This window comes from Oncorhynchus mykiss, chromosome 12 (genome assembly GCF_013265735.2).
Source record: "Oncorhynchus mykiss isolate Arlee chromosome 12, USDA_OmykA_1.1, whole genome shotgun sequence".
Lineage (NCBI taxonomy): Eukaryota > Metazoa > Chordata > Actinopteri > Salmoniformes > Salmonidae > Oncorhynchus > Oncorhynchus mykiss.
In genome coordinates this window covers 51,738,570-51,754,713 of record NC_048576.1, presented here as the reverse complement: position 1 = coordinate 51,754,713, position 16,144 = coordinate 51,738,570, and the positions used below count along the sequence as shown (strand labels likewise).

The following is a 16,144-nucleotide window of genomic DNA, read 5'->3' as shown; positions in this document are numbered from 1 at the left end:
GGCAAAATGTCAAAACCAGATCAGACTTCAGGAGGTACAGAATGGCTCATGGTCAAGGCAGGCTGGTACAAAGTCCAGAAACAGACATGGGTCAAAACCAGGACAACTAGAAAAAGGAGAATGCAAAAAGCAGGAGACCGGGAAAACCGCCGGTTGACTTGGAAACATACAAGACGAACTGGCACAGAGAGACAGGAAACACAGGGATGAATACACTGGGGAAAACAAGCGACACCTGGAGGGGGTGGAGACAATAACGAGGACAGGTGAAACTGATCAGGGTGTGACACCTATGGAATCACGTAGTAACTAAAAAAGTGTTATCCAAATCTATTTTATATTTCAGATTCTTCAAAGTAGCCACCCATTGCCTTGATGACAGCTTTGCACACTTAAAATCTTCTCTCACTGATCGAGACAGGTAAGAGTCATCATGATATGCGGCCCTGGTGATGTGCAGGTTGACTCATAACTTGCGGCGGGTTTAGGGTCATGAAATATTGTGTGAATTAATGGGTGGCGGGTTGGATGAATAAATAGAAAATTATGCATTGAGAAATCCATAAATGTGTCATTATTGTGCAATTCATATCTATATGCTACATTAAGGTTTTCTTTCAAGATTTCTATCTGGCATTAGTGCGTAAGCTTATACTTTAGGACCTAACTTTACATGCACCAAGTACAAGTACATGCCAATGAAAAAGGTGACATCGATCCATTGAGGCAAAAAGGACATATGAGTTTAATTCAATTACAGAAAAGCTAAATGGCAACCTGGACTCAGGGGTAAACTTAACATAGTAAATGTAAATCCGAGCCCCACCAATTGGTATGGTATGTAACGTTTCGAATGGTATGTGTTAATTTGTGGATGTCCATCATCCATTTCTTATGATATGTTACGATTTACAATTCCTAATATATATTACGAATTGCAATTCACACAATAAATATTATGAATTCGCAAAACTTATGCTATGTTACGAATTCCAATTTGTCAAATTCCAACCATAACATTAGCTAGGTGGCTACAGGGTTAGGGTTTGGGTTTAAGGTTAGGGTTAAAGTTAAGGTTAGGAGTTAGGTTAAAGGGTTAAGGTTAGGGTCTGGGCAGTGTTTGCCAAACTCGGTCAGGCGTGATCCCAAGGGGTGCATGTTTTGTTTTTTGACCTAGCATTACACACCTGATTCAAATAGTCAAAGCTTGATGAATAGTTGGTTATTTGAATCACCTGTATAATGCTAGGGGAAAAAACTAAATGTGCACCCTTTGGGATCATGAGGACCGAGTTTGGGAAACACTGGGTTAGGGGGAAGAGTTAGCTAAAATGCTAAGTAGTTACAAAGTTGCTAATTAACTAAAGTTTTCTGTGATGAGGTTGAAACATTTTGGTTGCTAGACATTCGCGTTATATGCCTTCCCATCCACCTAGACCAACCACCTTACTTTTTGGGGGGTGGCAGGTAGCCTAGTGGTTAGAATGTTGGGCCAGTAACCAAAAGATTGCTGGATTGAAGTTAAGCCATTAAACCACTGTTCCCAGGTAGGCCGTCATTGTAAATAAGAACTTGTTCTTAACTGACTTGCCTAGTTAAATAAAAGTTATTTTTTAAATTTACATTTGTTTTTGCCTTAGGTAAACTTTTGTCTCACGTAACCATACCAAACGTAACATACAGTATCATACTAATGTGAAGGTCGCGGATTTACATTTACTGTGTTACGTCTAGTCTATGAGAGCAGGCTGGAAATGAAAAGTTGAAAATAAAGAGAAGGTAGGGCCAGAACAGTAAAGATTTGGTAAAGTTGTAAAAGAAGGTGATAGCAATCAATATGTTATACTATATATACAAAAGTAAGTGGACACCCCTTCAAAGTAATGCTTTCGGCTATTTCACCCACAACCATTGCTGACATCGAGCACACATTGACAAATATTGGCAGTAGAATGGCCTTACTGAAGAGCTCAGTGACTTTCAATATGACACTGTCAAAGGAAGCCACCTTTCCAACAAGTCAGTTTGTCAAATATATGCCCTTCTAGAGCTGCCCAGGTCAGTGCTGTTAGTGTGGAGTGGAAACGTCTAGGAGCAACAACGGCTAAGTTGCGAAGTGGTAGGACACTAAAACTCACAGAACGGGACCACCGAGTGCTGAAGCGCGTAGCCCGTAAAAATCATCTGTTGTAACACTCACTACCAAGTTCCAAACTACCTCTGGAAACAACGTCAGCACATGAACTGTTCGTCGGGAACTTCATGAAATGGGTTTCTAAGGCTAAGCAGCCACACACAAGGTTAAGATCATCATGTTCAATGCCAAGCGTCGGCTGGAGTGGTGTAAAGCTCGCCGCCAATAGACTCTGGAGCAGTGGAAACGCGTTCTCTGGAAAGAGGAATCACACTCCACCATCTGTCAGCCCGATGGACAAATCTGTGTTTGGTGGATGCCAGGAAAACGCTACCTGCCCAAATGCATAGTGCCAACTGCAAAGTATGGTGGAGGAGGAATATTGGTCTGGGTCTGTTTTTCGTGGTTCAGGCTTGGCCCCTTAGTTCCAGAGAAGGGAAATCTTGATGCTACAGCATACAATGAATCTGTGCTCCCAACTTTGTGGCCACAGTTTGGGGAAGGCCCAGAAGAGTGGAGGCTGTTATAACAGCAAAGTGGGGACCAACTCCATATTAAAGCCCCAATTTAGCAGGTGTCCACATACTGTTGGTAATGTTGTGAATGTGTGACGGTTGTGAGGCGCTATACAAATTTGGCAGTCACAAGACGGGGACTTAAAATATGTCAAGTGAACTGTAGGCTACTGTTCAGATGAGTTATATGCAATAGTAATTTAAATCTGGAGACTGCCTGTAGGTCTATAGGATAACCTCTCACATACCCTTATATTCAGAGTGGGTGGGTTAAATGCGGAAGACACATTTCAGTTTAATGCATACAGTTGTACAACTGAATAGGTATCCCCCTTTCTCTTTCCCTTATATGATCCCTATAAATATATTTGCTCCGCAAGAGAATCAGATACGACAGAGAACATTACTGAGGTAATTGTATTGATATAGGACATTGTTCTGGTGAGCAAGGATTTATGTCGTCTTCAAGGGCAACAAGTAATGGCAGAAGAGAAGCTGCTTGTATCAAATTTTTGACAAAAAATGATCTACTAAAATGTTGGAAATTACAAGGATAAACATTGTCAATTTTTTTTTCCTGTATTTGTGCTTTAGGGTCAAATCAAATCAAAATCTAATTTGATTTGTCACATACACATGGTTAGCAGATGTTAATGCGAGTGTAGCGAAATGCTTGTGCTTCTAGTTCCGACCATGCAGTAATAACTAACGAGTAATCTAACCTAACAATTTCACAACAACTACCTGAAACACACAAGTGTAAAGGAATGAATAAGAATATGTATTATGGCCAAACGGCATAGGTAAGATGCAGTAGATGGTATAGAATACAGTATATACGTACATATGAGATGCATAATGTAGGATATGCGGCCCGGAGATTTTCACATTATCACAAATAGTCGATCGATTAACACCAATTGCAGGATAACAAACATCTGACCCAAGCATCACTAGTGGACACCCACTTCATTTTAATACATTTTATTTAACCTTTATCTAACTGGGCAAGACAGTTAAGAACAAATTACTATCTACAATGACGGACTACCCCGGCCAAACCCTAACACAGATGGCGCTGGGCCAATTGTGCACCGCCGTATGGGACTCCCAATCACGGCCGTTTGTGACACAGCCTAGAATCAAACCAGGGTCTGTTGTGATGCCTCTAGCACTGAGATGCAGTGCCTTAGAGAGCTGCATCACTCAGGAGCCCCTTATCTCAATCAATGAGACATTTCAAATAGGCAAGATGGTGGTGAGCATATTGTTGGATGACAAAAAGTCAGAAAATATCAAATCAAATGTTATTTGTCACATGCGCCGAATACAACAGGTGTATGTATACCTTACAGTGAAATGCTTCCTTACAAGCCCTTAACCAACAATGCAGTTTTAATAAGAAAATAAGTGTTAAGAAAGTAAACAATGATAAATACAAATAAAAAAAATTCAAAGAAAAAAATGAAATAATTAAAGAGAAACGTAAAATAGCAGAAACAAGGCTATGTACAGGGGTGGTAATGGTAATATGTACATGTGTAGGTAGAGGTAAAATAGTCAAGGTATTTGAGGTAATATGTGCATGTGTAGGTAGAGGTAAAGTGACTATGCATAGATAATAAACAGAGAGTAGTAGAGAGAGTAGTAGCAGCGTAAAAATGGTGGAGGGGGGGTCAATGCAAATAGTCCGGGTAACCATTTGATTAGCTGTTCAGAAGTCTTATGGCTTGGAGGTAGAAGCCTTTTGGACCTAGACTTGGCACTCCGGGACCGCTTGCCGTGCGGTAGCAGAGAGAACAGTCTATGACTAGCGTGGCTGGAGTCTTTGGCATTTTTTAGGGCCTTCCGCTGACACCACCTGGTCTGGAGGTCCTGCGTGGCAAGAAGCATGGCCCCAGTGATGTACTGGGCCGTATGCACTACCCTCTGAAGTGCCTTGTGGTCGTAGGCCGAGCAGTTACCATACCAGGCAGTGATGCAACCAGTCAGGATGCTCTCGATGGTTCAGCTGTATAATTGGAGGATCTGAGAACCCATGCCAACTCTTTTCAGCCTCCTCAGGGGGGATAGGTGTTGTTGTGTCGTCTTCACAACTGTCTTGGTGTGTTTGGACCATAACATTTCGTTGGTGATATGTGACAGTTCGTTGGTGAGGGCCCTGTTTGGCCGTCATTTTCCTGTAGTTCACGATCATATCCTTTGTCTTTATCACATTGAGGGAGAGGTTGTTATCCTTGCACCACACTGCCAGGTCTCTGACCTCCTCCCTATAGGCTGTCTCCTCGTTGTTGGCGATCAGGCCTACCACTGTTGTGTCGTCGTTGTCCAACTTAATGATGGTGTTTGAGTAATGCTTGGCCATGCAGTCATGGGTAAACAGGGAGTAGGACAAGAGGGGACTGAGCAAGCACCCCTGAGTGGCCCCTGTGTTGAGGATCAGCGTGGCAGATGTGTTGTTACCTACCATTACCACCTGGGAGCGGCCCATCGTGATTTCCAGGATCCAGTTGCAGAGGCAGGTGTTTAGTTCCAGTGCCCTTATCTTAATGATGATCTTTGAGGTCAGTATGGTGTTGAGTGCTGAGCTGTAGTCAATGAATAGCATTCTCACGTAGGTTTTCCTTTTGTCCAGGTGTGAAAGGGCAGTGTGGAGTGCTATAGAGATTGCATCATCTGTGGATCTGTTGGGGCATTACGCAAATTGATGTGTGTCTAGGGTTTATGGGATAATGGTGTTAATGTGAGCCATGACCAACCTTTGAAAGCACTTCATGGCTACAGACTTGAGTGCTACGGGTCAGAAGTCATTTAGGCAGATTACCTTGGTGTTCTTGGGCACAGGGACACTGGTGGTCTGTTTGAAACATGTTGATATTACAGACCCGGTCAGGGATAGGTAGAAAATGTCAGTTAAGACACTTGCCAGTTGGTCAGCGCATGCTCTGAGTACATGTCCTGGTAATCCGTCTGGCCCTGCGGCCTTGTGAATGTTAACCTGTTTAAAGGTCTTAGTGCCAGCATTGGTTTGTGGTGGTAAAGAGACAGCTATGAAAAATATAGATAAACTCTCTTGCTAAATAGTGTGGTCTACAGCTTATCATATGATAGTCTAAATCAGGCGAGCAAAACCTTGAGACTTCATTAATATTAGATTTTGTGCACCAGCTGGTATTGACAAATAGACACAGACCGCCACCCCTTGTCTTACCGGAGGCAGCCATTCTATCTTGCCGATGCACGGAAAACTCAACCAGATGTATGTTATCCATGTAGTCCTTCAGCCCCGACCCAGTGAAACATAATATATTAAAGTTTTGAATGTCCCATTGGTAGGATAATTTTGATCTGAGCAGTTTATTATGAAATGATTGCACGTTGGCTAATAAGACTGATGGTACAGGCGGGCCCCCCCGACATATGGCCCCTATATGTTTGTCTCTTCATGCGAATGACAGGGATGTTGTCCGGTGTCCGAAGTAAATCCTTTGCGTCCGACTCGTTAAAGAATAAATCTTTGTCCAGTATGAGATGTGTAAGCACTGTTCTGATATCCACAAACTCTTTTCGGTCATAAGAGACGATGGCAGAAAGATTATGGGTTTGGCCTTCGAAATAACTATGCATACACACAAAACACATCATGCCTACTGTAAAATATGGTGGTGGATCTTTGTGGTTAAGGCGCTATTTTGCTACCACTGGTCCTAGGGCCCTTGTTAAGGTCAACGGCATCGTGAACTTTACCAAGTAACAGGACATTTTATCCAAAAATCTGGTTGCCTCTGCCAGCAGGCTGAAACTTGGCCACAAATGAATCTTCCAGCAAGACAATAACCCCAAGCACACATCAAAATACACAAAGGGGTTAATTTACCACAAAATCGACATTTTGCAATGACCATCTCAGTCGGACTTTAACCCCACTGAAAACATGTGGTTTTAATTGAAGAGGGCAGCCCATAAGAGCAGACAAATTATGTCAAGAATCTGGAAAGATTCTGTATGGAGGAATGGTGTAAGTACCTTCACTATGTTTTCTTCAATCTCATAAAACATTTTAGAAAAAGTGTCATTGCCCTCTCACTGGGAAAGTGTTGGACTATTGAAAACAGGGGATTCAATCATTTTGACCTTTATATTTTTTTGTTGTTAAACCCAAAATCTCTTTATCTGTGCATTTGTATTAGTTTAAAATAATATAATAAAAATAGCCAACAATATAGGTCACTATTATATTATTTAGTTCATACAGTCTTATTTGCTCATCTTTATCAAGGAATCAAATAATTCCAGACCCTGCTGTATATGAAAGGAGTGTTACAAAATAGTTTTACAAAACTTTTAAAAATCACTATATAAAGAGGAAAAGGAATTCAATAATTATAATTACTTACATGGTATTACTTCATCATCGTGAGAGAAATATTGAGTTTAAAATGTATTGATGTACAAGCTACTGAAGGAACCGATTTGTTTTCTAAATCAAGCATATTTCCCTCGAAAATCAGTTTTAGTTCACATCACTTGAAATGCAATCAGAAAATGTCAGACAAAAATATGTTTTGAGCAGCCACACGTGAATAAAAAAAATACACATACACTGACAATAATACAATACAATGTCTCTCTCTCTCTGTCTAATCCCACGCTACTATCTGTGCAGTGTTTGGCAGCGGCTGCAGTCTGGTCACGTCCTCTGTGCTGGATGCCGTTCAAAGATGTGTGCTGTGCCACTCACCGTGTGTGTCCTACTCTGTGCCGCACCTGTTCCTCTGCCCTACACCACGCAGCACTGGCAAACTGACAAAGTCCCCCCCTCCCCACCCCACAACAGCTGCCACGGCAGGAGGTTGGAGGAGTAAAATAAATGACAAACATCTGCAGCACACAGAGTAATTGGGCAAAGTATCTGTAAATTGGGTCTGGTGGTTTTCTATCTGCTTGTCCAAACGTAGTGATGAGACACGGAAAGGAACCGGGAAGCGACAATATGACAGTCATCTCGCCAAATATGGCATTTATTTATTTGTTTTTCCCATGAAGGAAATCTAATTTGGAGTCGATGAAACTTATGCCACAGCAGCCAGAATTAAAACGACTTGAAAGAATCCTATATATATCCTATATTATGTTTATTATGGGTGATTCAATTCGCCAGTATTTTGAATTAGATTATATTTTTTATTACCGGGATGCAGATTTAGTGGCACAGGATTAATAACCCAGATACCATAATCAGAATATTGCAACCAACCCCTATGGCTAATTGCCATATATTGAAGTTTGAAGCCCCATCCAATCTTTCATGCCAGACCTCACTGTCCTTGCTGTCCCCAAAGTTGAGGCCATAATTAGGTACAAACCTATTACTTTGATTAGGACTGGTTTGTGATTGCATTGCCTCGTGCTGGGTTAATCAGGACAGGGAACGTGGTCATCAGCGTCGAGGGACTTCTGATGACTGTGTGCCATCTGGGCTAACGATATAGGAAACTTTCTGAAAGCCTTAATCATCGTTGCCCTGTCAGAGGTCTCTGAGTGCTGTATCTAGCACCAGGGGCTCTGCTGAAAGCTGGACAGACAGAGGAGAACTGCTCTACAGGGGATGGCCAGTCTCTGAGAGTTCAGAAAGGGCCCTGTTCATCCACTGATAAAGGCTTCTGTGCTTGCTGGCAGTGGCTGTACAATATCTGCTGTGCTAGTTGTGGCTAGCCATTTGCTCAGCTCCCTGGCTGTCCAGCGAGCCCTTGTGTGGAAGAGGAAATTGAATAATAAGCTCATCTGGAGATCTACTTTGAAGTGGGGAACATGTGCTCCCAGCTTCCAGAATTTAGGTCATGTTTGAAATGCTAATCAGGCAGCATGTAGTCAGGGTGCTTGTGTACTTTGCCGGTGCAAAGTACGGGCCTGTGTGATTTGTTTTTATTGTATATATATTTGATTTAATCTTAGTGAGAGGGGTAATGCTTGATATCTTCTTTGACACTCTTGCCCTTCTTGCCTCTTTACTGTAGTCTTTCAAACTTAGTGATTGGAGAACATGCACATACAGTATACATTACATCTTCATCTTATAGGCACCAGTTGAAACCAACCAGTTGAGTGTCAAGGGGACATAAATGCAGCTGAGGCCCCTGTACCTAAACATCACTTAGTAGAGTTCAAGAGAAATAGATTTTCTTTATTTAATTAGGATCCCCATTAGCCGACACCAATGGCGACAGCTAGTCTTACTGGGGTCCCACACATAATGAAAAAGACATTACAGACAAAATACTTCACAATTTACACACATTTAAAACATTAACATGTCGAATGCGTATGTGTGCATGTTCTTTGACTCAGGGGGTTGACTAGTAGAGCTGGAGGAGGAAAAAGATAGAACTCTAGAATCAGTATAGATCTCGAGGGAAAAATCATGTCCTTGGTGGCACCAGACACAGTGACCCTTTCACCTTGCACTAACAAGTACCTTCTATCACCACGAGGGTCAACTGCATGTCAACTCCTCTATTCCCTCAGGCCAGGGGTGTCAAACTTATTCCATGGAGGGCCTTGTGTCTGCTGAATCTTTTTCTTCTTCTTCAATTAAGACCTAGACAACCAGGTAAGTGGAGATCCTTACTAATTAGTGACCTTAATTCATCAATCAAGTACAAGGGAGGAGCGAAAACCCACAGACAAACATTGGAATGAGTTTAGACACATGTGCCTTAGGCTAACAGTGGAGCATGATGGGGCCAATGGAAACCTTTAAGGCAGATGGAACACCTCTGGTTCATCCCAGACGTGGAGGTTTGAGGGTTGTGGGCTGTTGTCCTTTTGGTGGTACTCACCTCTCTCCTCCAGTTGGTTATTTTCCATCGTCCGCTTACTAAAGCTTGTGATGCAGAGAGATTTCCTCATGAAAAGGAGCAGTGGAGAGTTTAAGATCAAGTATACATGGCTTTTATTAAATGCAGCACATGCAGAGGGTGAGAAAAAGCTGCAGGCAGACCCTCTGTCACCGTCTCCTCATCCCTCACTCTGGTTCCAATCATGGGACTCCAGTCTGGTGAGGGTTGCATTAGCTCTGCACCACTGGCCACAAGGACCGCTCTTGCATAGTTATGTTACCCTTCACATTCCTCTCTACAAAGACTCCCCAGAAATACTTTTCCTGCCAATAACAGCGCTGTCGGTGGTGGATAATACTTTTTCCCACACTCACTGTCTTGCCCTTTGATGGTTTTGAGAAGACAACAGATGTGGATAAAAGTCAAAGCTCAGCTCTAAGTGGAAATCATCTTTGGAGAGACTTTTTGAAAGTTATTTGATGTTTAAAATAGTAATTAACGTTAGAGACAAAGAACGCCCAATTTAGCAGTCAGGTGAAGTAGAAATCAGAGCCCAGAACAAATTATTATCATTACATTCAGTCACAAAGCCAAATTAGGAAAAAAATATATATTCTTTGGCTTTATAAAACAACTCAGAGATGAATTAATGTTCCAGTCATTTTTGTAACGCTCAATAAAATGTCACTATAATTATCCTGGAGGCATTGAGTACTGTACATGTTCATAAAAAGCCTTGTGTTCTCAGCCTAGACTGACCCCTCTCCTTCAACTCGGCTTGATCTCAATTATCTTTTGTGGAAGGAAACAAGAACACAGAGAATTAGTAGAGCTTTACAGATTATCAGATTATCTCCCTGTTGTTGCTCTCCTCAGAGACAGACCATTTAATGTGATCAGATGCACATTGAATCAATTAAAATGTCATCCTGTAAAACTATACGCTCTGACAGACTTTGAAAACAAAATACACCAAAAATCTAATTATTCACAGTAGACAAACCTAGCTTTTTCATTTTGCATGGAAAAAATGAAATCCTCACAGCTATCATTTCCAGTGACCATCAGCTTGTTTGTGCATTTGATATGAATTATACTTAAGTCAATCTGACCATGACTCCATCTTGCTCCCCTCCTAAAGGCAGAAACGAAAGCAGGAAGCACCATGCTTAGGTCTAGCCAACGTTGGTCTGACCAATCGGATTCCACGCTTCAAGATTGGTTCAATCACGTGGACTGGGATATGTTCCGGGTAGCCTCAGACAATAAGATTCACGTACACACTGACTCGGTGAGTGAGTTTATTAGGAAGTGCATTGGAGATGTTGTACCCACCGTGACTATTAAAACCTTCCCTAACCAGAAACCGTGGATTGATGACATCATTCGCGCAAAACTGAAAGAGCAAACCACGCATTAAATCATGGAAAGGTGACTGGAAACATGACCGAATACAAACAGTGTACTTATTCCCTCCGCATTGCAATCAAACAAGCAAAGCGTTGCAATTAAACAGTTCAAACACGAGACGTATGTGGCAGGGTCTACAGACAATCACGGATTACAAAAAGAAAACCAGCCCCATCGCGGACATCGACGTCTTGCCCCCAGACAAATTAAACAACTTATTTGTGCGTTTTGAGGACAATATACTGCCACCAACACTGCCCGCTACCAAAGACAGTGGTCTCTCCTTCTCCGTGGCTGACGTGAAAACATTTAAACGTGCTAACCCTTGCAAGGCTGCCGGCCCAGACGGCATCCCTAGCATCGTCCTCAGAGGCTGGTGTGTTTACGGACATATTCAATCAATCTCTATCCCAGTCTGCTGTCCACACATGCTTCAAGATGGCCACCATTGTTCCTGTTCCTAAGAAAGCTAAGGTAACGGAACTAAATGACTATCGCTTCATAGCACTCACTTCTGTCACAAAGAAGTGCTTCGATAGACATGTCCAGGATCACATCACCTCACACCTGACACCCTAGACCTAGACTCCAATTTACCTACCGCCCCAATAGGTCCACAGACGATGCAATCACTTCTGGACAAGAGGAATACCTATGTATGAATGCTGTTCATTGACTACTGCTCAGCATTCAACACGAAAGTACCCTCCAAACTCATCAGCTATTATCTTTACACCTTTGTCTGGTGAAAAATGTATAGGGGTCTACTGTTAAAGGTCTACCGCCCTCCCTCAGTTAACCTTTGTGCACTCTAGCAGTTAGCTAATTTGTTGTCTTATTTTACTAAATCTGTAGTTATAAACTAAATTATGATTGAGAAAAGCTTGCGCAAGGCTACCTAAAACGTTTGACCCAAGTTAAACAATTTAAAGGCAATGCTACCTAATACTAATTGAGTGTATATAAACTTCTGACGCACTGGGAATGTGATGAAAGAAATAAAAGCTGAAATAAATAATTCTCTACTATTATTCTGACATTTCACATTCTTCAAATAAAGTGGTGATCCTAACTGACCTAAGACAGGGAATGTTTACTAGGATTAAATGTCAGGAATTATGAAAAACTGAGTTTAAATGCATTAGGCTAAGGTGTATGTAAACTTCTGACTTCAACTGTGTGTGCAGATGTGTATGGCGGGTGTTCTGCAGTGAGTTCTCCACTGAGTTCTGCAGTAACATCTAAAATGCTTTGAATTAATCAGCTCCTTGGAGAATGCTGTCCATTCCAGCACCATAGATAATAGGCTACTTGGGTGTTTACCCTGTCTGCTGCGCTATGTTGTGTTTGTCACTTTTTTTCTCATGTGTTCCGATACCTCAGAGCCCCCGGAATCACCATTCCCTCTTGCGGTCACTATGCGTTCCGGGACGTCCTGATTTACAAATGAACACTTGCGTTTCCACAGGCAGCCCAATTCTGATCTTTTTCCAGTAATTGGTCTTTTGACCAATCACATCAGATCGTTTCCCATCAGATATTTTTCAGAGCTGATCTGAATGGTCAAAAGATCAATCAGTGAAAAAAGTATCAGAATTGGGCTGCCTGTGTAAACACACCCCAGGTTCACAGTCCATGTAGTTAAGTCTTGTTGCTTTTTGTGCTATGTTGCTCTGTCTGCATGCCATGTCTTGCTTGTCCTGCGTGTGCTCACTGCTCATTGATTGTCTGTATTGTAATTGTTTAAAATAACCTGCCCAGGGACTGCGGTTGAAAATTAGCCAGCTGGCTAAAACCGACACTTTTACTGAAACGTTGATTAATGTGCACTGTCCCTATAACAATAAACTCAAACTCAATGTTGCCCCTCACTTCCTCTATCCAAGGACCCTTTCAAATCAGTATTATTCCTTATGAAGTGATGTAGTGCGTCTTTAAATTGGACATATGATCATGTTCGTTGTCAGCTTGAACAGTCCACTAATAATGGTATTATGATCATAATGGCACATTTGGGACATGCTGCTGAGTGCGCTAGAATGAGCTGATGATGTTGACCATGGTCATGTGACCTGTCCCAGCTGAACCTGCTACTGTAATTGGGCCTGGAAGCAGACGTATAGAAGATGAATGTATGTTCCACACATGTATGTGTTCAGGACAAATGTACTGAGCAGAAAGAGGAGAAGGCACAAGATAATAGCGACCATTTCTGGAAATGCATAGGCTAGTGTACTTTCATACTACTAAGGTCAATCCAATATCTCTGGGCTTTTTTGCAGATAGAACGCCATGATTGTGAGTTCTGAGGCTGCATTGGCAACTGCCCTTCCCTGACTGGAGTGGACTTTTAACGGAACACATGCTAACCACCAACATACTGTTCCCTCATTTGGTCACTCAGTTTACCATAATACCAGTTAACCTCATGCAGCCTGATTACTGTGATTAAGACTCAACATACATGGTAAGACTCTAAGGATCAAGCAGGGCTTTCTTAAACCAGGAAACTTGATAAAAATGTCCTCTTTCTTTGGCTATCTGCATATGGGTACAATGATCATTGATTGTGAGTTACAAGCATCAGTATCACATGTTGTTTGAGGTCAACTGGTAATGTGTTTTTCATTTTCCTCTCTAAGCTGTCTCCTGTCTCCAGAGATAGACTAATATTATTTTCCTACAATTATTTTGTCACAAGAAAAAAAGTGCAATTTTCTGAGTATGAACTGTGAATTAATTTCATGTTAATGAATTGGCCCCTGGCAATGTGACTATTCTCCCTGAAAGGGAGACTGTCTACGGGACAATTACATGCTAACTAATAAATACTTTTTAAAATCAGTACTACTGACACACTCATAATCTCAGACTCACTATTAAGACAATCAAAAAATGTCCATAATGATGGTACAACTGGGTGCATGCAAGCATCTACTGGTAAGATTGATATGGTTTGTGGTTTAGCACAAAGGGCATAAGTGCTCTTATACCTGCACCCGAGTGGAAATGAAGGTTGCTCTATGCCCACTCAGAAAATGGAGAAGGCTTGAGGATGGCAGGGGATTAGTTTTGTCAGGAAGAAGAAACCCACTGTGCACTTCAATTCAGTGTCTATTTCATGTTGGTTCAGTGTAATTTCATTGAAATGATGTGGAAACAACATTGATTCAACCAGTGTGTGCCCAGTGGGAAACTGTAACGGTTTTCTAGGTGTGAAGGAGAGTCGGACCAAAATGCGGCGTGTCTATTGCAATCCATGTTTAATGAAGTAACACACTAAACACAAACACTACCAAAACAATAAACTTAACGAAAACCGAAACAGCCTATACTTGTGTAACCTAACACAGAACAAGGACACTAAGGACAATCACCCACGACAAACTCAAAGAATATGGCTGCCTAAATATGGTTCCCAATCAGAGACAACGATAAACACCTGCCTCTGATTGAGAACCACTTCAGACAGCCATAGACTTAGCTAGAACACCCCACTAGCTACAATCCCCATACATACACACCACATACAAAAACCCATGCCACACCCTGGCCTGACCAAATAAATAAAGATAAACACAAAATACTTTGACCAGGGTGTGACAGAAACGTAGAGTCTGTCGTAGACTTACTGCAGACATTTCAGACAGAGTTCTTTGAGGGAAAATCTAATAAGTCCACTCATTTCTGGCAATATTGCAATAACAATATAAGAAGCAGAGCCATTCTAGATACTCCTCATTTCTCTTTTATCAGATATGTGTGAATTGTCAGGTGGATTGCGTGTCAAACAGTAGATGTTGAAAAGGCTGCCCTGGCTGACTTCAAGGTGGAGAGTAAAATTACAAGTTTGTAATACTCTTTTAATTCATATTTCATGGACTCTGCATGGTAATCATACTTTCTAGTCCCTTTTTCTTATCATAACCAGAACAAACGACTCTAGGTTCTTTGTCAATCTATTTACACATCAACATGTTACATATCTGGTAAACCCATAGACCACCCGCTCACAAACACAATCCAGTCACCCCATGGACAAACAAAGACAGCAACTCAGACACACACATCTTCACGCTAGCAGGCAATTCCATTCAACCACTGTTTGATAAAAGGATAAACAACAATGGAAAGTTAACTTTAAGCTTTGTAATCTTCATTTCACTATGAAATATGTCTGTGCATCAGCATGGCGTTCATATAAGAAATTACTCATAACAAATTTTACACTTACAGTAAAGTGAGCTGATGATCAATAGCGATGAAGGTCGTGTCAGACATGCAGTGCATTGTGAATGGATGAGTGTGAGCTTATGCCTCCTCCTGTGTCCTTCTCTCTCTCTGAGAGGTGAACTCATACAGTCTGTTAGTGTCCTAACATCCCACCAGGTCCCAGTTGGACATCTCTATCTCTGTGTTTAATGTTGCATGAAGTCATCTGAAAAGAGTAAACATTTGTTATGTGAGCTGGGTTTTACCCAAATTATTTGCCATCCATTACACATTTGGCCATGGGAAGCCATGAAAGCAATAGCACCTACAGCAGGGATGGACAACTGGCGGCCTGCAGCCTCCCTTTTGTTGTCCCATAGATTAACCCCCCCCCCCCCCCCCCCCCCCGAAAAAATTAAATACATATATTTTAGGAACTCAGTAAGGGTCTCAACTTACTGCTGAGAGGTAGAATAGTAGAATACACAAGGTGCACATTCAAAATTTGATTGTGCATCAGCAGTTTTTCTCTTGTTATGTCAGTCACCGACAGTCACTCAATTAGCCCATGTCAGCATTTTTTATAAATCCATTTTTATTTGTCTTCTGCGCCAAATACAACAGGCAGACCTTACCGTGAATGCTTACTTACAAACCCTTAACCAACAATGGAGTTAAGAAAACTAAAGTAAAAAGTAAAAAATAAAAAGTAACACAATAAAATAACAATAATTAGGATATATACAGGGGTTACCGTTACAGAGTCAATGTGCGGGGGTACAGGTTAGTCAAGGTAATTTGTACTTGCACGTAGGGGTAAAGTGACTATGCATGGTTAATGAACCGTGTGACATTTTCTTGTTTGCTTATGACCTTATACAGCTCATGAGTGCCAGCATCGGTTTGTGGTGGTAAATAGACGGCTATGAAAAATATTGATTAAAACTCTTGGTAGATAGTGTGGTCTACAGCTTATCATGAGTACTCTACCTCAGGCGAGCAATACCTCGAGACTACCTTAATATTAGACATTG

The 16,144-nt window shown here is 41.6% G+C and overlaps 1 long non-coding RNA gene across 1 annotated transcript; it reads left to right on the top strand.

The window, feature by feature from the left end:
* The first annotated feature begins 329 nt into the window (after nucleotides 1-329).
* LOC118937887 lies at nucleotides 330-14,065 on the top strand. The gene is made up of 3 exons (XR_005035298.1): nucleotides 330-421; nucleotides 9,175-9,259; nucleotides 13,181-14,065. It is a non-coding gene; the product is annotated as an uncharacterized LOC118937887 (long non-coding RNA).
* The last annotated feature ends 2,079 nt before the right edge of the window (nucleotides 14,066-16,144 follow it).